Source organism: Camellia sinensis, chromosome 14 (assembly GCF_055761805.1).
Source record: "Camellia sinensis isolate YWXY chromosome 14, ASM5576180v1, whole genome shotgun sequence".
Lineage (NCBI taxonomy): Eukaryota > Viridiplantae > Streptophyta > Magnoliopsida > Ericales > Theaceae > Camellia > Camellia sinensis.
Genome location: NC_138974.1, coordinates 145,985,296 through 146,003,255, shown reverse-complemented (window position 1 = coordinate 146,003,255; position 17,960 = coordinate 145,985,296).

Genomic DNA, 17,960 nt, shown 5'->3' with positions numbered 1-17,960 from the left:
CAAGCACCGGTTAGCGCGAATGCAAGTAACAAGCGCAACAGGCAACTTTCGAGGGACATACTTTTCGCAACAAGCTTCCACTAGGAAAGCACAGGCAACTCGTTCGAACGTCAAAGCCAACCAAATGGCAATTACCCGAGGGACACGATTTTCGCAAGGCACCTTCCACTAGGGAAGCGCAGGCAACCCGAAGGCGAGTCGAAGACAACGTAAAGGCATCACCCGAGGGACATGGAGGAATGCACCAGTGGAGTTCGCTGCACAGGCAGGGATCCGTCCAACTCGCACAAACCGAACACAACTCACGCGCCACGACGTACACTGTGCACCAGCCCCCCAAAACGAATCACCCCCCGAAGGACCAGGAAGCCCGACGAACGCGCGAAAACATTTAGAGAGGCCGAGCAAGCACCGGTTAGCGCGAATGCAAATAACAAGCGCAACAGGCAACTTTCGAGGGACATACTTTTCGCAACAAGCTTCCACTAGGAAAGCATAGGCAACTCGTTCGAACGTCAAAGCCAACCAAATGGCAATTACCCGAGGGACACGCCTTTCGCAAGGCACCTTCCACTAGGGAAGCACAGGCAACCCGAAGGCGAGTCGAAGACAACCTAAAGGCATCACCCGAGGGACATGGAGGAATGCACCAGTGGAGTTCGCTGCACAGGCAGGGATCCGTCCAACTCGCACAAACCGAACACAACTCACGCGCCACGACGTACACTGTGCACCAGCCCCCCAAAACGAATCACACCCCGAAGGACTAAGAAGCCCGACGAACGCGCGAAAACATTTAGAGAGGCCGAGCAAGCACCGGTTAGCGCGAATGCAAATAACAAACTCAACAGGCAACTTTCGAGGGACATACTTCTGGCAACAAGCTTCCACAAGGAAAGCACAGGCAACTCGTTCGCACGCCAAAGCCAACCAAATGGCAATTTAACCGAGGGACATGCATTTCGCAAGGCAACTTGTAGAATTACCCGAGGGACATGGCATGCTTGCCAAGGCCGTGGCTTGGCATGCTTGCCAAGGCCGTGGCATGACATGCTGCTGGCCAAGGCCGGGGCATGCCATGCTGCTGGACAAGGCCGTGGCAAGACATGCTGATGGCCGAGGCCGTGGCAAGGCATGCTGATGGCCGAGGCCGTGGCAAGGCATGCTGATGGCCGAGGCCGTGGCAAGGCATGCTGATGGCCGAGGCCGTGGCAAGGCATGGTGATGGCCGAGGCCGTGGCGTGGCATGCCATGCTGCTGGACGAGGCCGTGGCAAGGCATGCTGCTGGCCAAGGCGTTGGCATGGCATGCTGCTGACCAAGGCTTGGGCTTGCCATGCTGCCGGCCAAGGCCGCGGCATGGCATGCTGCCGGCCAAGGCCGGGGCAGGGCATGCTGCTGGCCAAGGCTTTGGCATGCCATGTTGCTGGCCAAGGCCGTGGCATGGCATGCTGCTGGCCAAGGCCGGGGCATGGCAAGCTGCTGGCCAAGGTCGTGGCATGGCACGCTGCTGGCCAAGGCCGGGGCATGGCAAGCTGCTGGCCATGGCCGTGGCATGACAAGCTTGCCAAGGCCGGGGCATGGCGTGCTGCTGGCCAAGGCTTTGGCATGCCATGTTGCTGGCCAAGGCTGTGGCATGGCATGCTGCTGGCCAAGGCCGTGGCATGACATGCTGGCGAAGGCCGGGGCATGGAATGCTGCTGGCCAAGGCCGTGGCATGGCATGCTGCTGGCCAAGGCCGTGGCATGACATGCTTGCCAAGGCCAGGGCATGGCATGCTGCTGGCCAAGGCTTTGGCATGCCATGTTGCTGGCCAAGGCTGTGGCATGGCATGCTGGCCTAGGCCAACGTGCCACCGCCACCACCGCGGGCCGCCACTAGACGCATCCCGTGCTTGGCTATGTAGTTTCGATGCCACAAGCCAATGCCACAAGCCAAGCGATGGCATGTGCCAAGCGCCCGCCTAGGCATAGGCGTGGCCTGTGGCCTGGCCATGCTGGCCAGCCTTAAGGGAGGTGCCCCCCCCTTATAATAGCCTGTTAAGCCCTTTTCAATCTGGCAGGAGGAAACATCAACCATGTTTGAGGAGTCATAATGGGGTTTTTTTAAAAAGTAATGGTTTTTTGCCAAAACTTTCAACATGAAAGTTGTATGAAATAATTTAATACACCATAAAAAAAATTACAAAAAAATATTTGGCCACCGGAATATTTTATTTTAATTTATTTCAATTTTAATACTTAAAAAATAATAAAAATTACTAAAAATACTCAAAAAATTCTAGAAAAATTCCAACAATTATAAGATGAGGCACTAGTAATTATAGTAATTTTTTCAATTATTTTTTTATTTTTTATTTATTTTATTATAATTTTTATGAGTAAATAAATAATTAAAAAGCCCAACGAACGTGCAAAAACTCTTAGAGAAACCGAGCAAGCATCGGATAGCTCGAATGCAACAGGCAACTTCCGAGGGACATACTTTTCCCAACAAGCTTCCACTGGGGAAAGCACTAGCAACGTGTTCGCAAGTCAAAGGCAACCAAACGGCTATTACTCGAGGGACATGCATTTCGCAGGGCAACATATACGTAAGTCAAAGCCAAACCAAATGGCAATTACACGAGGGACAGGATTGCTTGCCAAGGGCGTGGCATGCGATGCTCTAGCCCAAGGCCAAGGCACGCCACGCTGCGGGACAAGGCCGTGGCAAGACATGCGGCTGGGCTTGGCCTTGGCATGGCATGCCGCTGGCCTTGGCTGGGCAGCGTTGGCCTTGGCATGGAATGTTGCTGGCTTCGGATGGGCTGCCTTGGCCTTGGCCTTGGCCTTGGCATGGCATGCTGCTGGCCTTGGCCTTGGCATGGCATGCTGCTGGCTTTGGCTGGGCTGCCTTCCCCGGGCCATGCCATGCTGCTGGCCTTGGCCTTGGCATGGCATGCTGCTGGCTTTGGCTGGGCTGCCTTGGCCGTGGCATGGCATGGCATGCTGCTGGCCTTGGCCTTGGCATGGCATGCTGCTGGCTTTGGCTGGCCTGCCTTCGCCGTGGCATGGCATGCTGCTGGCCTTGGCCTTGGCATGGCATGCTGCTGGCTTTGGCTGGGCTGCCTTGGCCGTGGCATGGCATGCAGCTGCCTTGGCCTTGGCATGGCATGCTGCTGGCTTTGGCTGGGCTGCCTTGGCCTTGGCTTGGCATGGCATGCTGCTGGCTTTGGCTGGGCTGCCTTGGCCGTGGCATGCCATGCTGCTGGCCTTGGCCTTGGCATGCCATGCTGCTGGCTTTGGCTGGCCTGCCTTGGCCTTGGCATGGCATGCTGCTGGCCTTGGCTTGGCATGGCATGCTGCTGGCTTTGGCTGGCCTGCCTTGGCCGTGGCATGGCATGCTGCTGGCCTTGGCCTTGGCATGGCATGCTGCTGGCATTGGCCGGCCTGCCTTGGCCGTGGCATGGCATGCTGCTGGCCTTGGCCTTGGCATGGCATGCTGCTGGCTTTGGCTGTACTCCCTTGGCCGTGGCATGCCATGCTGCTGGCCTTGGCCTTGGCGTGGCATGCTGCTGGCTTTGGCTGGGCTGCCTTGGCCGTGGCATGGCATGCTGCTGGCCTTGGCCTTGGCATGGCATGCTGCTGGCTTTGGCTGGGCTGCCTTGGCCGTGGCATGGCATGCTGCTGGCCTTGGCCTTGGCTTGGCATGCTGCTGGCTTTGGCTGGGCTGCCTTGGCCGTGGCATGGCATGCTGCTGGCTTTGGCTGGGCTGCCTTGGCCTTGGCATGGCATGCTGCTGGCCTTGGCTAGGCATGGCGTGCTGCTGGCTTTGGCTGGCCTGCATTGGCCGTGGCAGGGCATGCTGCTGGCCTTGGCCTTGGCATGGCATGCTGCTGGCTTTGGCTGGGCTGCCTTGGCCTTGGCACGGCATGCTGCTGGCCTTGGCTTGGCAGGGCATGCTGCTGGCTTTGGCTGGCCTGCCTTGGCCGTGGCATGGCATGCTGCTGGCCTTGGCCTTGGCATGGCATGCTGCTGGCTTTGGCTGGCCTGCCTTGGCCGTGGCATGGCATGCTGCTGGCCTTGGCCTTGGCATGGCATGCTCCTGGCTTTGGCTGGGCTGCCTTGGCCGTGGCATGGCATGCTGCTGGCCTTGGCCTTGGCATGGCATGCTGCTGGCTTTGGCTGGGCTGCCTTGGCCGTGGCATGGCATGCTGCTGGCCTTGGCCTTGGCATGGCATGCTGATGGCTTTGGCTGGGCTGCCTTGGCCGTGGCATGGCATGCTGCTGGCCTTGGCCTTGGCATGGCATGCTGCTGGCTTTGGCTGGGCTGCCTTGGCCGTGGCATGCCATGCTGCTGGCCTTGGCCTTGGCATGGCATGCTGCTGGCTTTGGCTGGGCTGCCTTGGCCTTGGCATGGCATGCTGCTGGCCTTGGCTTGGGATGGCATGCTGCTGGCTTTGGCTTGGCATGGCATGCTGCTGGCTTTGGCTGGCCTGCCTTGGCCGTGGCATGGCAGGCTGCTGGCCTTGGCCTTGGCATGGCATGCTGCTGGCTTTGGCAGGCCTGCCTTGGCCGTGGCATGGCATGCTGCTGGCCTTGGCCTTGGCATGGCATGCTGCTGGCTTTGGCTGGGCTGCCTTGGCCGTGGCATGGCATGCTGCTGGCCTTGGCCTTGGCATGGCATGCTGCTGGCTTTGGCTGGGCTGCCTTGGCCGTGGCATGGCATGCTGCTGGCCTTGGCCTTGGCATGGCATGCTGCTGGCTTTGGCTGGGCTGCCTTGGCCTTGGCATGGCATGCTGCTGGCCTTGGCTTGGCATGGCATGCTGCTGGCTTTGGCTGGGCTGCCTTGGCCGTGGCATGGCATGCTGCTGGCCTTGGCCTTGGCATGGCATGCTGCTGGCTTTGGCTGGGCTGCCTTGGCCGCGGCATGGCATGCTGCTGGCCTTGGCCTTGGCATGGCATGCTGCTGGCTTTGGCTGGGCTGCCTTGGCCGCGGCATGGCATGCTGCTGGCCTTGGCCTTGGCATGGCATGCTGCTGGCTTTGGCTGGGCTGCCTTGGCCTTGGCATGGCATGCTGCTGGCCTTGGCTTGGCATGGCATGCTGCTGGCTTTGGCTCGCCTGCCTTGGCCGTGGCATGCCATGCTGCTGGCCTTGGCCTTGGCATGGCATGCTGCTGGCTTTGGCTGGCCTGCCTTGGCCGTGGCATGGCATGCTGCTGGCCTTGGCCTTGGCATGGCATGCTGCTGGCTTTGGCTGGGCTGCCTTGGCCGTCGCATGCCATGCTGCTGGCCTTGGCCTTGGCATGGCATGCTGCTGGCTTTGGCTGGGCTGCCTTGGCCGTGGCATGGCATGCTGCTGGCCTTGGCCTTGGCATGGCATGCTGCTGGCTTTGGCTGGGCTGCCTTGGCCTTGGCATGGCATGCTGCCGGCCTTGGCTTGGCATGGCATGCTGCTGGCTTTGGCTGGGCTGCCTTGGCCGTGGCATGGCATGCTGCTGGCCTTGGCCTTGGCATGGCATGCTGCTGGCCTTGGCTGGGCTGCCTTGGCCTTGGCATGGCATGCTGCTGGCCTTGGCTTGGCATGGCATGCTGCTGGCTTTGGCTGGCCTGCCTTGGCCGTGGCATGGCATGCTGCTGGCCTTGGCCTTGGCATGGCATGCTGCTGGCTTTGGTTGGCCTGCCTTGGCCGTGGCATGGCATGCTGCTGGCCTTGGCCTTGGCATGGCATTCTGCTGGCTTTGGCTGGGCTGCCTTGGCCGTGGCATGGCATGCTGCTGGCCTTGGCCTTGGCATGGCATGCTGCTGGCTTTGGCTGGGCGGCCTTGGCCTTGGCATGGCATGCTGCTGGCCTTGGCTTGGCATGGCATGCTGGTGGCTTTGGCTGGCCTGCCTTGGCCGTGGCATGGCATGCTGCTGGCCTTGGCCTTGGCATGGAATGCTGCTGGCTTTGGCTGGGCTGCCTTGGCCGTGGCATGGCATGCAGCTGGCCTTGGCCTTGGCATGGCATGCTGCTGGCTTTGGCTGGGCTGCCTTGGCCTTGGCATGGCATGCTGCTGGCCTTGGCTTGGCATGGCATGCTGCTGGCTTTGGTTGGCCTGCCTTGGCCGTGGCATGGCATGCTGCTGGCCTTGGCCTTGGCATGGCATGCTGCTGGCTTTGGCTGGGCTGCCTTGGCCGTGGCATGGCATGCTGCTGGCCTTGGCCTTGGCATGGCATGCTGCTGGCTTTGGCTGGGCTGCCTTGGCCTTGGCATGGCATGCTGCCGGCCTTGGCTTGGCATGGCATGCTGCTGGCTTTGGCTGGGCTGCCTTGGCCGTGGCATGGCATGCTGCTGGCCTTGGCCTTGGCATGGCATGCTGCTGGCCTTGGCTGGGCTGCCTTGGCCTTGGCATGGCATGCTGCTGGCCTTGGCTTGGCATGGCATGCTGCTGGCTTTGGCTGGCCTGCCTTGGCCGTGGCATGGCATGCTGCTGGCCTTGGCCTTGGCATGGCATGCTGCTGGCTTTGGTTGGCCTGCCTTGGCCGTGGCATGGCATGCTGCTGGCCTTGGCCTTGGCATGGCATTCTGCTGGCTTTGGCTGGGCTGCCTTGGCCGTGGCATGGCATGCTGCTGGCCTTGGCCTTGGCATGGCATGCTGCTGGCTTTGGCTGGGCGGCCTTGGCCTTGGCATGGCATGCTGCTGGCCTTGGCTTGGCATGGCATGCTGGTGGCTTTGGCTGGCCTGCCTTGGCCGTGGCATGGCATGCTGCTGGCCTTGGCCTTGGCATGGAATGCTGCTGGCTTTGGCTGGGCTGCCTTGGCCGTGGCATGGCATGCAGCTGGCCTTGGCCTTGGCATGGCATGCTGCTGGCTTTGGCTGGGCTGCCTTGGCCTTGGCATGGCATGCTGCTGGCCTTGGCTTGGCATGGCATGCTGCTGGCTTTGGCTGGCCTGCCTTGGCCGTGGCATGGCATGCTGCTGGCCTTGGCCTTGGCATGGCATGCTGCTGGCTTTGGCTGGCCTGCCTTGGCCGTGGCATGGCATGCTGCTGGCCTTGGCCTTGGCATGGCATGCTGCTGGCTTTGGCTGGGCTGCCTTGGCCGTGGCATGGCATGCTGCTGGCCTTGGCCTTGGCCTGGCATGCTGCTGGCTTTGGCTGGGCTGCCTTGGCCTTGGCATGGCATGCCGCTGGCCTTGGCCTTGGCATGGCATGCTACTGGCTTTGGCTGGGCTGCCTTGGCCGTGGCATGGCATGCTGCTGGCCTTGGCCTTGGCATGGCATGCTGCTGGCTTTGGCTGGGCTGCCTTGGCCTTGGCATGGCATGCTGCTGGCCTTGGCTTGGCATGGCATGCTGCTGGCTTTGGCTGGCCTGCCTTGGCCGTGGCATGGCATGCTGCTGGCCTTGGCCTTGGCATGGCATGCTGCTGGCTTTGGCTGGGCTGCCTTGGCCGTGGCATGGCATGCTGCTGGCCTTGGCCTTGGCATGGCATGCTGCTGGCTTTGGCTGGCCTGCCTTGGCCGTGGCATGGCATGCTGCTGGCCTTGGCCTTGGCATGGAATGCTCCTGGCTTTGGCTGGGCTGCCTTGGCCGTGGCATGGCATACTGCTGGCCTTGGCCTTGGCATGGCATGCTGCTGGCTTTGGCTGGGCTGCCTTGGCCGTGGCATGGCATGCTGCTGGCCTTGGCCTTGGCATGGCATGCTGATGGCTTTGGCTGGGCTGCCTTGGCCGTGGCATGGCATGCTGCTGGCCTTGGCCTTGGCATGGCATGCTGCTGGCTTTGGCTGGGCTGCCTTGGCCGTGGCATGCCATGCTGCTGGCCTTGGCCTTGGCATGGCATGCTGCTGGCTTTGGCTGGGCTGCCTTGGCCTTGGCATGGCATGCTGCTGGCCTTGGCTTGGGATGGCATGCTGCTGGCTTTGGCTTGGCATGGCATGTTGCTGGCTTTGGCTGGCCTGCCTTGGCCGTGGCATGGCAGGCTGCTGGCCTTGGCCTTGGCATGGCATGCTGCTGGCTTTGGCAGGCCTGCCTTGGCCGTGGCATGGCATGCTGCTGGCCTTGGCCTTGGCATGGCATGCTGCTGGCTTTGGCTGGGCTGCCTTGGCCGTGGCATGGCATGCTGCTGGCCTTGGCCTTGGCATGGCATGCTGCTGGCTTTGGCTGGCCTCCCTTGGCCGTGGCATGGCTTGCTGCTGGCCTTGGCCTTGGCATGGCATGCTGCTGGCTTTGGCTGGGCTGCCTTGGCCGTGGCATGGCATGCTGCTGGCCTTGGCCTTGGCATGGCATGCTGCTGGCTTTGGCTGGGCTGCCTTGGCCTTGGCATGGCATGCTGCTGGCCTTGGCCTTGGCATGGCATGCTGCTGGCCTTGGCCTTGGCATGGCATGCTGCTGGCCTTGGCCTTGGCATGGCATGCTGCTGGCTTTGGCTGGGCTGCCTTGGCCGTGGCATGGCATGTTGCTGGCCATGGCCTTGGCATGGCATGCTGCCGGCTTTGGCTGGGCTGCCTTGGCCGTGGCATGGCATGCTGCTGGCCTTGGCCTTGGCATGGCATGCTGCTGGCTTTGGCTGGGCTGCCTTGGCCTTGGCATGGCATGCTGCTGGCCTTGGCTTGGCATGGCATGCTGCTGGCTTTGCCTGGCCTGCCCTGGCCGTGGCATGGCATGCTGCTGGCCTTGGCCTTGGCATGGCATGCTGCTGGCTTTGGCTGGGCTGCCTTGGCCGTGGCATGGCATGCTGCTGGCCTTGGCCTTGGCATGGCATGCTGCTGGCTTTGGCTGGGCTGCCTTGGCCGTGGCATGGCATGCTGCTGGCCTTGGCCTTGGCATGGCATGCTGCTGGCTTTGGCTGGGCTGCCTTGGCCTTGGCATGGCATGCTGCTGGCCTTGGCTTGGCATGGCATGCTGCTGGCTTTGGCTGGCCTGCCTTGGCCGTGGCATGGCATGCTGCTGGCCTTGGCCTTGGCATGGCATGCTACTGGCCTTGGCCTTGGCATGGCATGCTGCTGGCCTTGGCCTTGGCATGGCATGCCGCTGGCTTTGGCTGGCCTGCCTTGGCCGTGGCATGGCATGCTGCTGGCCTTGGCCTTGGCATGGCATGCTGCTGGCTTTGGCTGGGCTGCCTTGGCCGTGGCATGGCATGCTGCTGGCCTTGGCCTTGGCATGGCATGCTGCTGGCTTTGGCTGGGTTGCCTTGGCCTTGGCATGGCATGCTGCTGGCCTTGGCTTGGCATGGCATGCTGCTGGCTTTGGCTGGCCTGCCTTGGCCGGGGCATGGCATGCTGCTGGCCTTGGCCTTGGCATGGCATGCTGCTGGCTTTGGCTGGGCTGCCTTGGCCGCGGCATGGCATGCTGCTGGCCTTGGCCTTGGCATGGCATGCTGCTGGCTTTGGCTGGGCTGCCTTGGCCGCGGCATGGCATGCTGCTGGCCTTGGCCTTGGCATGGCATGCTGCTGGCTTTGGCTGGGCTGCCTTGGCCTTGGCATGGCATGCTGCTGGCCTTGGCTTGGCATGGCATGCTGCTGGCTTTGGCTCGCCTGCCTTGGCCGTGGCATGCCATGCTGCTGGCCTTGGCCTTGGCATGGCATGCTGCTGGCTTTGGCTGGCCTGCCTTGGCCGTGGCATGGCATGCTGCTGGCCTTGGCCTTGGCATGGCATGCTGCTGGCTTTGGCTGGGCTGCCTTGGCCGTCGCATGCCATGCTGCTGGCCTTGGCCTTGGCATGGCATGCTGCTGGCTTTGGCTGGGCTGCCTTGGCCGTGGCATGGCATGCTGCTGGCCTTGGCCTTGGCATGGCATGCTGCTGGCTTTGGCTGGGCTGCCTTGGCCTTGGCATGGCATGCTGCCGGCCTTGGCTTGGCATGGCATGCTGCTGGCTTTGGCTGGGCTGCCTTGGCCGTGGCATGGCATGCTGCTGGCCTTGGCCTTGGCATGGCATGCTGCTGGCCTTGGCTGGGCTGCCTTGGCCTTGGCATGGCATGCTGCTGGCCTTGGCTTGGCATGGCATGCTGCTGGCTTTGGCTGGCCTGCCTTGGCCGTGGCATGGCATGCTGCTGGCCTTGGCCTTGGCATGGCATGCTGCTGGCTTTGGTTGGCCTGCCTTGGCCGTGGCATGGCATGCTGCTGGCCTTGGCCTTGGCATGGCATTCTGCTGGCTTTGGCTGGGCTGCCTTGGCCGTGGCATGGCATGCTGCTGGCCTTGGCCTTGGCATGGCATGCTGCTGGCTTTGGCTGGGCGGCCTTGGCCTTGGCATGGCATGCTGCTGGCCTTGGCTTGGCATGGCATGCTGGTGGCTTTGGCTGGCCTGCCTTGGCCGTGGCATGGCATGCTGCTGGCCTTGGCCTTGGCATGGAATGCTGCTGGCTTTGGCTGGGCTGCCTTGGCCGTGGCATGGCATGCAGCTGGCCTTGGCCTTGGCATGGCATGCTGCTGGCTTTGGCTGGGCTGCCTTGGCCTTGGCATGGCATGCTGCTGGCCTTGGCTTGGCATGGCATGCTGCTGGCTTTGGCTGGCCTGCCTTGGCCGTGGCATGGCATGCTGCTGGCCTTGGCCTTGGCATGGCATGCTGCTGGCTTTGGCTGGCCTGCCTTGGCCGTGGCATGGCATGCTGCTGGCCTTGGCCTTGGCATGGCATGCTGCTGGCTTTGGCTGGGCTGCCTTGGCCGTGGCATGGCATGCTGCTGGCCTTGGCCTTGGCCTGGCATGCTGCTGGCTTTGGCTGGGCTGCCTTGGCCTTGGCATGGCATGCCGCTGGCCTTGGCCTTGGCATGGCATGCTACTGGCTTTGGCTGGGCTGCCTTGGCCGTGGCATGGCATGCTGCTGGCCTTGGCCTTGGCATGGCATGCTGCTGGCTTTGGCTGGGCTGCCTTGGCCTTGGCATGGCATGCTGCTGGCCTTGGCTTGGCATGGCATGCTGCTGGCTTTGGCTGGCCTGCCTTGGCCGTGGCATGGCATGCTGCTGGCCTTGGCCTTGGCATGGCATGCTGCTGGCTTTGGCAGGCCTGCCTTGGCCGTGGCATGGATGCTGCTGGCCTTGGCCTTGGCATGGCATGCTGCTGGCTTTGGCAGGCCTGCCTTGGCCGTGGCATGGCATGCTGCTGGCCTTGGCCTTGGCATGGCATGCTGCTGGCTTTGGCTGGGCTGCCTTGGCCGTGGCATGGCATGCAGCTGGCCTTGGCCTTGGCATGGCATGCTGCTGGCTTTGGCTGGGCTGCCTTGGCCTTGGCATGGCATGCTGCTGGCCTTGGCTTGGCATGGCATGCTGCTGGCTTTGGCTGGCCTGCCTTGGCCGTGGCATGGCATGCTGCTGGCCTTGGCCTTGGCATGGCATGCTGCTGGCTTTGGCTGGCCTGCCTTGGCCGTGGCATGGCATGCTGCTGGCCTTGGCCTTGGCATGGCATGCTGCTGGCTTTGGCTGGGCTGCCTTGGCCGTGGCATGGCATGCTGCTGGCCTTGGCCTTGGCCTGGCATGCTGCTGGCTTTGGCTGGGCTGCCTTGGCCTTGGCATGGCATGCCGCTGGCCTTGGCCTTGGCATGGCATGCTACTGGCTTTGGCTGGGCTGCCTTGGCCGTGGCATGGCATGCTGCTGGCCTTGGCCTTGGCATGGCATGCTGCTGGCTTTGGCTGGGCTGCCTTGGCCTTGGCATGGCATGCTGCTGGCCTTGGCTTGGCATGGCATGCTGCTGGCTTTGGCTGGCCTGCCTTGGCCGTGGCATGGCATGCTGCTGGCCTTGGCCTTGGCATGGCATGCTGCTGGCTTTGGCAGGCCTGCCTTGGCCGTGGCATGGCATGCTGCTGGCCTTGGCCTTGGCATGGCATGCTGCTGGCTTTGGCTGGGCTGCCTTGGCCGTGGCATGGCATGCTGCTGGCCTTGGCCTTGGCATGGCATGCTGCTGGCTTTGGCTGGCCTGCCTTGGCCGTGGCATGGCATGCTGCTGGCCTTGGCCTTGGCATGGCATGCTCCTGGCTTTGGCTGGGCTGCCTTGGCCGTGGCATGGCATGCTGCTGGCCTTGGCCTTGGCATGGCATGCTGCTGGCTTTGGCTGGGCTGCCTTGGCCGTGGCATGGCATGCTGCTGGCCTTGGCCTTGGCATGGCATGCTGATGGCTTTGGCTGGGCTGCCTTGGCCGTGGCATGGCATGCTGCTGGCCTTGGCCTTGGCATGGCATGCTGCTGGCTTTGGCTGGGCTGCCTTGGCCGTGGCATGCCATGCTGCTGGCCTTGGCCTTGGCATGGCATGCTGCTGGCTTTGGCTGGGCTGCCTTGGCCTTGGCATGGCATGCTGCTGGCCTTGGCTTGGGATGGCATGCTGCTGGCTTTGGCTTGGCATGGCATGCTGCTGGCTTTGGCTGGCCTGCCTTGGCCGTGGCATGGCAGGCTGCTGGCCTTGGCCTTGGCATGGCATGCTGCTGGCTTTGGCAGGCCTGCCTTGGCCGTGGCATGGCATGCTGCTGGCCTTGGCCTTGGCATGGCATGCTGCTGGCTTTGGCTGGGCTGCCTTGGCCGTGGCATGGCATGCTGCTGGCCTTGGCCTTGGCATGGCATGCTTCTGGCTTTGGCTGGCCTCCCTTGGCCGTGGCATGGCTTGCTGCTGGCCTTGGCCTTGGCATGGCATGCTGCTGGCTTTGGCTGGGCTGCCTTGGCCGTGGCATGGCATGCTGCTGGCCTTGGCCTTGGCATGGCATGCTGCTGGCTTTGGCTGGGCTGCCTTGGCCTTGGCATGGCATGCTGCTGGCCTTGGCCTTGGCATGGCATGCTGCTGGCCTTGGCCTTGGCATGGCATGCTGCTGGCCTTGGCCTTGGCATGGCATGCTGCTGGCTTTGGCTGGGCTGCCTTGGCCGTGGCATGGCATGTTGCTGGCCATGGCCTTGGCATGGCATGCTGCCGGCTTTGGCTGGGCTGCCTTGGCCGTGGCATGGCATGCTGCTGGCCTTGGCCTTGGCATGGCATGCTGCTGGCTTTGGCTGGGCTGCCTTGGCCTTGGCATGGCATGCTGCTGGCCTTGGCTTGGCATGGCATGCTGCTGGCTTTGCCTGGCCTGCCCTGGCCGTGGCATGGCATGCTGCTGGCCTTGGCCTTGGCATGGCATGCTGCTGGCTTTGGCTGGGCTGCCTTGGCCGTGGCATGGCATGCTGCTGGCCTTGGCCTTGGCATGGCATGCTGCTGGCTTTGGCTGGGCTGCGTTGGCCGTGGCATGGCATGCTGCTGGCCTTGGCCTTGGCATGGCATGCTGCTGGCTTTGGCTGGGCTGCCTTGGCCTTGGCATGGCATGCTGCTGGCCTTGGCTTGGCATGGCATGCTGCTGGCTTTGGCTGGCCTGCCTTGGCCGTGGCATGGCATGCTGCTGGCCTTGGCCTTGGCATGGCATGCTACTGGCCTTGGCCTTGGCATGGCATGCTGCTGGCCTTGGCCTTGGCATGGCATGCCGCTGGCTTTGGCTGGCCTGCCTTGGCCGTGGCATGGCATGCTGCTGGCCTTGGCCTTGGCATGGCATGCTGCTGGCTTTGGCTGGGCTGCCTTGGCCGTGGCATGGCATGCTGCTGGCCTTGGCCTTGGCATGGCATGCTGCTGGCTTTGGCTGGGCTGCCTTGGCCTTGGCATGGCATGCTGCTGGCCTTGGCTTGGCATGGCATGCTGCTGGCTTTGGCTGGCCTGCCTTGGCCGTGGCATGGCATGCTGCTGGCCTTGGCCTTGGCATGGCATGCTGCTGGCTTTGGCTGGGCTGCCTTGGCCTTGGCATGGCATGCCGCTGGCCTTGGCCTTGGCCTGGCATGCTGCTGGCTTTGGCTGGGCTGCCTTGGCCTTGGCATGGCATGCCGCTGGCCTTGGCCTTGGCATGGCATGCTACTGGCTTTGGCTGGGCTGCCTTGGCCGTGGCATGGCATGCTGCTGGCCTTGGCCTTGGCATGGCATGCTGCTGGCTTTGGCTGGGCTGCCTTGGCCTTGGCATGGCATGCTGCTGGCCTTGGCTTGGCATGGCATGCTGCTGGCTTTGGCTGGCCTGCCTTGGCCGTGGCATGGCATGCTGCTGGCCTTGGCCTTGGCATGGCATGCTGCTGGCTTTGGCAGGCCTGCCTTGGCCGTGGCATGGCATGCTGCTGGCCTTGGCCTTGGCATGGCATGCTGCTGGCTTTGGCTGGGCTGCCTTGGCCGTGGCATGGCATGCTGCTGGCCTTGGCCTTGGCATGGCATGCTGCTGGCTTTGGCTGGCCTGCCTTGGCCGTGGCATGGCATGCTGCTGGCCTTGGCCTTGGCATGGCATGCTCCTGGCTTTGGCTGGGCTGCCTTGGCCGTGGCATGGCATGCTGCTGGCCTTGGCCTTGGCATGGCATGCTGCTGGCTTTGGCTGGGCTGCCTTGGCCGTGGCATGGCATGCTGCTGGCCTTGGCCTTGGCATGGCATGCTGATGGCTTTGGCTGGGCTGCCTTGGCCGTGGCATGGCATGCTGCTGGCCTTGGCCTTGGCATGGCATGCTGCTGGCTTTGGCTGGGCTGCCTTGGCCGTGGCATGCCATGCTGCTGGCCTTGGCCTTGGCATGGCATGCTGCTGGCTTTGGCTGGGCTGCCTTGGCCTTGGCATGGCATGCTGCTGGCCTTGGCTTGGGATGGCATGCTGCTGGCTTTGGCTTGGCATGGCATGCTGCTGGCTTTGGCTGGCCTGCCTTGGCCGTGGCATGGCAGGCTGCTGGCCTTGGCCTTGGCATGGCATGCTGCTGGCTTTGGCAGGCCTGCCTTGGCCGTGGCATGGCATGCTGCTGGCCTTGGCCTTGGCATGGCATGCTGCTGGCTTTGGCTGGGCTGCCTTGGCCGTGGCATGGCATGCTGCTGGCCTTGGCCTTGGCATGGCATGCTTCTGGCTTTGGCTGGCCTCCCTTGGCCGTGGCATGGCTTGCTGCTGGCCTTGGCCTTGGCATGGCATGCTGCTGGCTTTGGCTGGGCTGCCTTGGCCGTGGCATGGCATGCTGCTGGCCTTGGCCTTGGCATGGCATGCTGCTGGCTTTGGCTGGGCTGCCTTGGCCTTGGCATGGCATGCTGCTGGCCTTGGCCTTGGCATGGCATGCTGCTGGCCTTGGCCTTGGCATGGCATGCTGCTGGCCTTGGCCTTGGCATGGCATGCTGCTGGCTTTGGCTGGGCTGCCTTGGCCGTGGCATGGCATGTTGCTGGCCATGGCCTTGGCATGGCATGCTGCCGGCTTTGGCTGGGCTGCCTTGGCCGTGGCATGGCATGCTGCTGGCCTTGGCCTTGGCATGGCATGCTGCTGGCTTTGGCTGGGCTGCCTTGGCCTTGGCATGGCATGCTGCTGGCCTTGGCTTGGCATGGCATGCTGCTGGCTTTGCCTGGCCTGCCCTGGCCGTGGCATGGCATGCTGCTGGCCTTGGCCTTGGCATGGCATGCTGCTGGCTTTGGCTGGGCTGCCTTGGCCGTGGCATGGCATGCTGCTGGCCTTGGCCTTGGCATGGCATGCTGCTGGCTTTGGCTGGGCTGCGTTGGCCGTGGCATGGCATGCTGCTGGCCTTGGCCTTGGCATGGCATGCTGCTGGCTTTGGCTGGGCTGCCTTGGCCTTGGCATGGCATGCTGCTGGCCTTGGCTTGGCATGGCATGCTGCTGGCTTTGGCTGGCCTGCCTTGGCCGTGGCATGGCATGCTGCTGGCCTTGGCCTTGGCATGGCATGCTACTGGCCTTGGCCTTGGCATGGCATGCTGCTGGCCTTGGCCTTGGCATGGCATGCCGCTGGCTTTGGCTGGCCTGCCTTGGCCGTGGCATGGCATGCTGCTGGCCTTGGCCTTGGCATGGCATGCTGCTGGCTTTGGCTGGGCTGCCTTGGCCGTGGCATGGCATGCTGCTGGCCTTGGCCTTGGCATGGCATGCTGCTGGCTTTGGCTGGGCTGCCTTGGCCTTGGCATGGCATGCTGCTGGCCTTGGCTTGGCATGGCATGCTGCTGGCTTTGGCTGGCCTGCCTTGGCCGTGGCATGGCATGCTGCTGGCCTTGGCCTTGGCATGGCATGCTGCTGGCTTTGGCTGGGCTGCCTTGGCCGCGGCATGGCATGCTGCTGGCCTTGGCCTTGGCATGGCATGCTGCTGGCTTTGGCTGGGCTGCCTTGGCCGCGGCATGGCATGCTGCTGGCCTTGGCCTTGGCATGGCATGCTGCTGGCTTTGGCTGGGCTGCCTTGGCCTTGGCATGGCATGCTGCTGGCCTTGGCTTGGCATGGCATGCTGCTGGCTTTGGCTCGCCTGCCTTGGCCGTGGCATGCCATGCTGCTGGCCTTGGCCTTGGCATGGCATGCTGCTGGCTTTGGCTGGCCTGCCTTGGCCGTGGCATGGCATGCTGCTGGCCTTGGCCTTGGCATGGCATGCTGCTGGCTTTGGCTGGGCTGCCTTGGCCGTCGCATGCCATGCTGCTGGCCTTGGCCTTGGCATGGCATGCTGCTGGCTTTGGCTGGGCTGCCTTGGCCGTGGCATGGCATGCTGCTGGCCTTGGCCTTGGCATGGCATGCTGCTGGCTTTGGCTGGGCTGCCTTGGCCTTGGCATGGCATGCTGCCGGCCTTGGCTTGGCATGGCATGCTGCTGGCTTTGGCTGGGCTGCCTTGGCCGTGGCATGGCATGCTGCTGGCCTTGGCCTTGGCATGGCATGCTGCTGGCCTTGGCTGGGCTGCCTTGGCCTTGGCATGGCATGCTGCTGGCCTTGGCTTGGCATGGCATGCTGCTGGCTTTGGCTGGCCTGCCTTGGCCGTGGCATGGCATGCTGCTGGCCTTGGCCTTGGCATGGCATGCTGCTGGCTTTGGTTGGCCTGCCTTGGCCGTGGCATGGCATGCTGCTGGCCTTGGCCTTGGCATGGCATTCTGCTGGCTTTGGCTGGGCTGCCTTGGCCGTGGCATGGCATGCTGCTGGCCTTGGCCTTGGCATGGCATGCTGCTGGCTTTGGCTGGGCGGCCTTGGCCTTGGCATGGCATGCTGCTGGCCTTGGCTTGGCATGGCATGCTGGTGGCTTTGGCTGGCCTGCCTTGGCCGTGGCATGGCATGCTGCTGGCCTTGGCCTTGGCATGGAATGCTGCTGGCTTTGGCTGGGCTGCCTTGGCCGTGGCATGGCATGCAGCTGGCCTTGGCCTTGGCATGGCATGCTGCTGGCTTTGGCTGGGCTGCCTTGGCCTTGGCATGGCATGCTGCTGGCCTTGGCTTGGCATGGCATGCTGCTGGCTTTGGCTGGCCTGCCTTGGCCGTGGCATGGCATGCTGCTGGCCTTGGCCTTGGCATGGCATGCTGCGGGCTTTGGCTGGCCTGCCTTGGCCGTGGCATGGCATGCTGCTGGCCTTGGCCTTGGCATGGCATGCTGCTGGCTTTGGCTGGGCTGCCTTGGCCGTGGCATGGCATGCTGCTGGCCTTGGCCTTGGCCTGGCATGCTGCTGGCTTTGGCTGGGCTGCCTTGGCCTTGGCATGGCATGCCGCTGGCCTTGGCCTTGGCCTTGGCATGGCATGCTACTGGCTTTGGCTGGGCTGCCTTGGCCGTGGCATGGCATGCTGCTGGCCTTGGCCTTGGCATGGCATGCTGCTGGCTTTGGCTGGGCTGCCTTGGCCTTGGCGTGGCATGCTGCTGGCCTTGGCTTGGCATGGCATGCTGCTGGCTTTGGCTGGCCTGCCTTGGCCGTGGCATGGCATGCTGCTGGCCTTGGCCTTGGCATGGCATGCTGCTGGCTTTGGCTGGGCTGCCTTGGCCGTGGCATGGCATGCTGCTGGCCTTGGCCTTGGCATGGCATGCTGCTGGCTTTGGCTGGCCTGCCTTGGCCGTCGCATGGCATGCTGCTGGCCTTGGCCTTGGCATGGCATGCAGCTGGCTTTGGCTGGGCTGCCTTGGCCTTGGCATGGCATGCTGCTGGCCTTGGCTTGGCATGGCATGCTGCTGGCTTTGGCTTGCCTGCCTTGGCCGTGGCATGGCATGTTGCTGGCCTTGGCCTTGGCATGGCATGCTGCTGGCTTTGGCTGGGCTGCCTTGGCC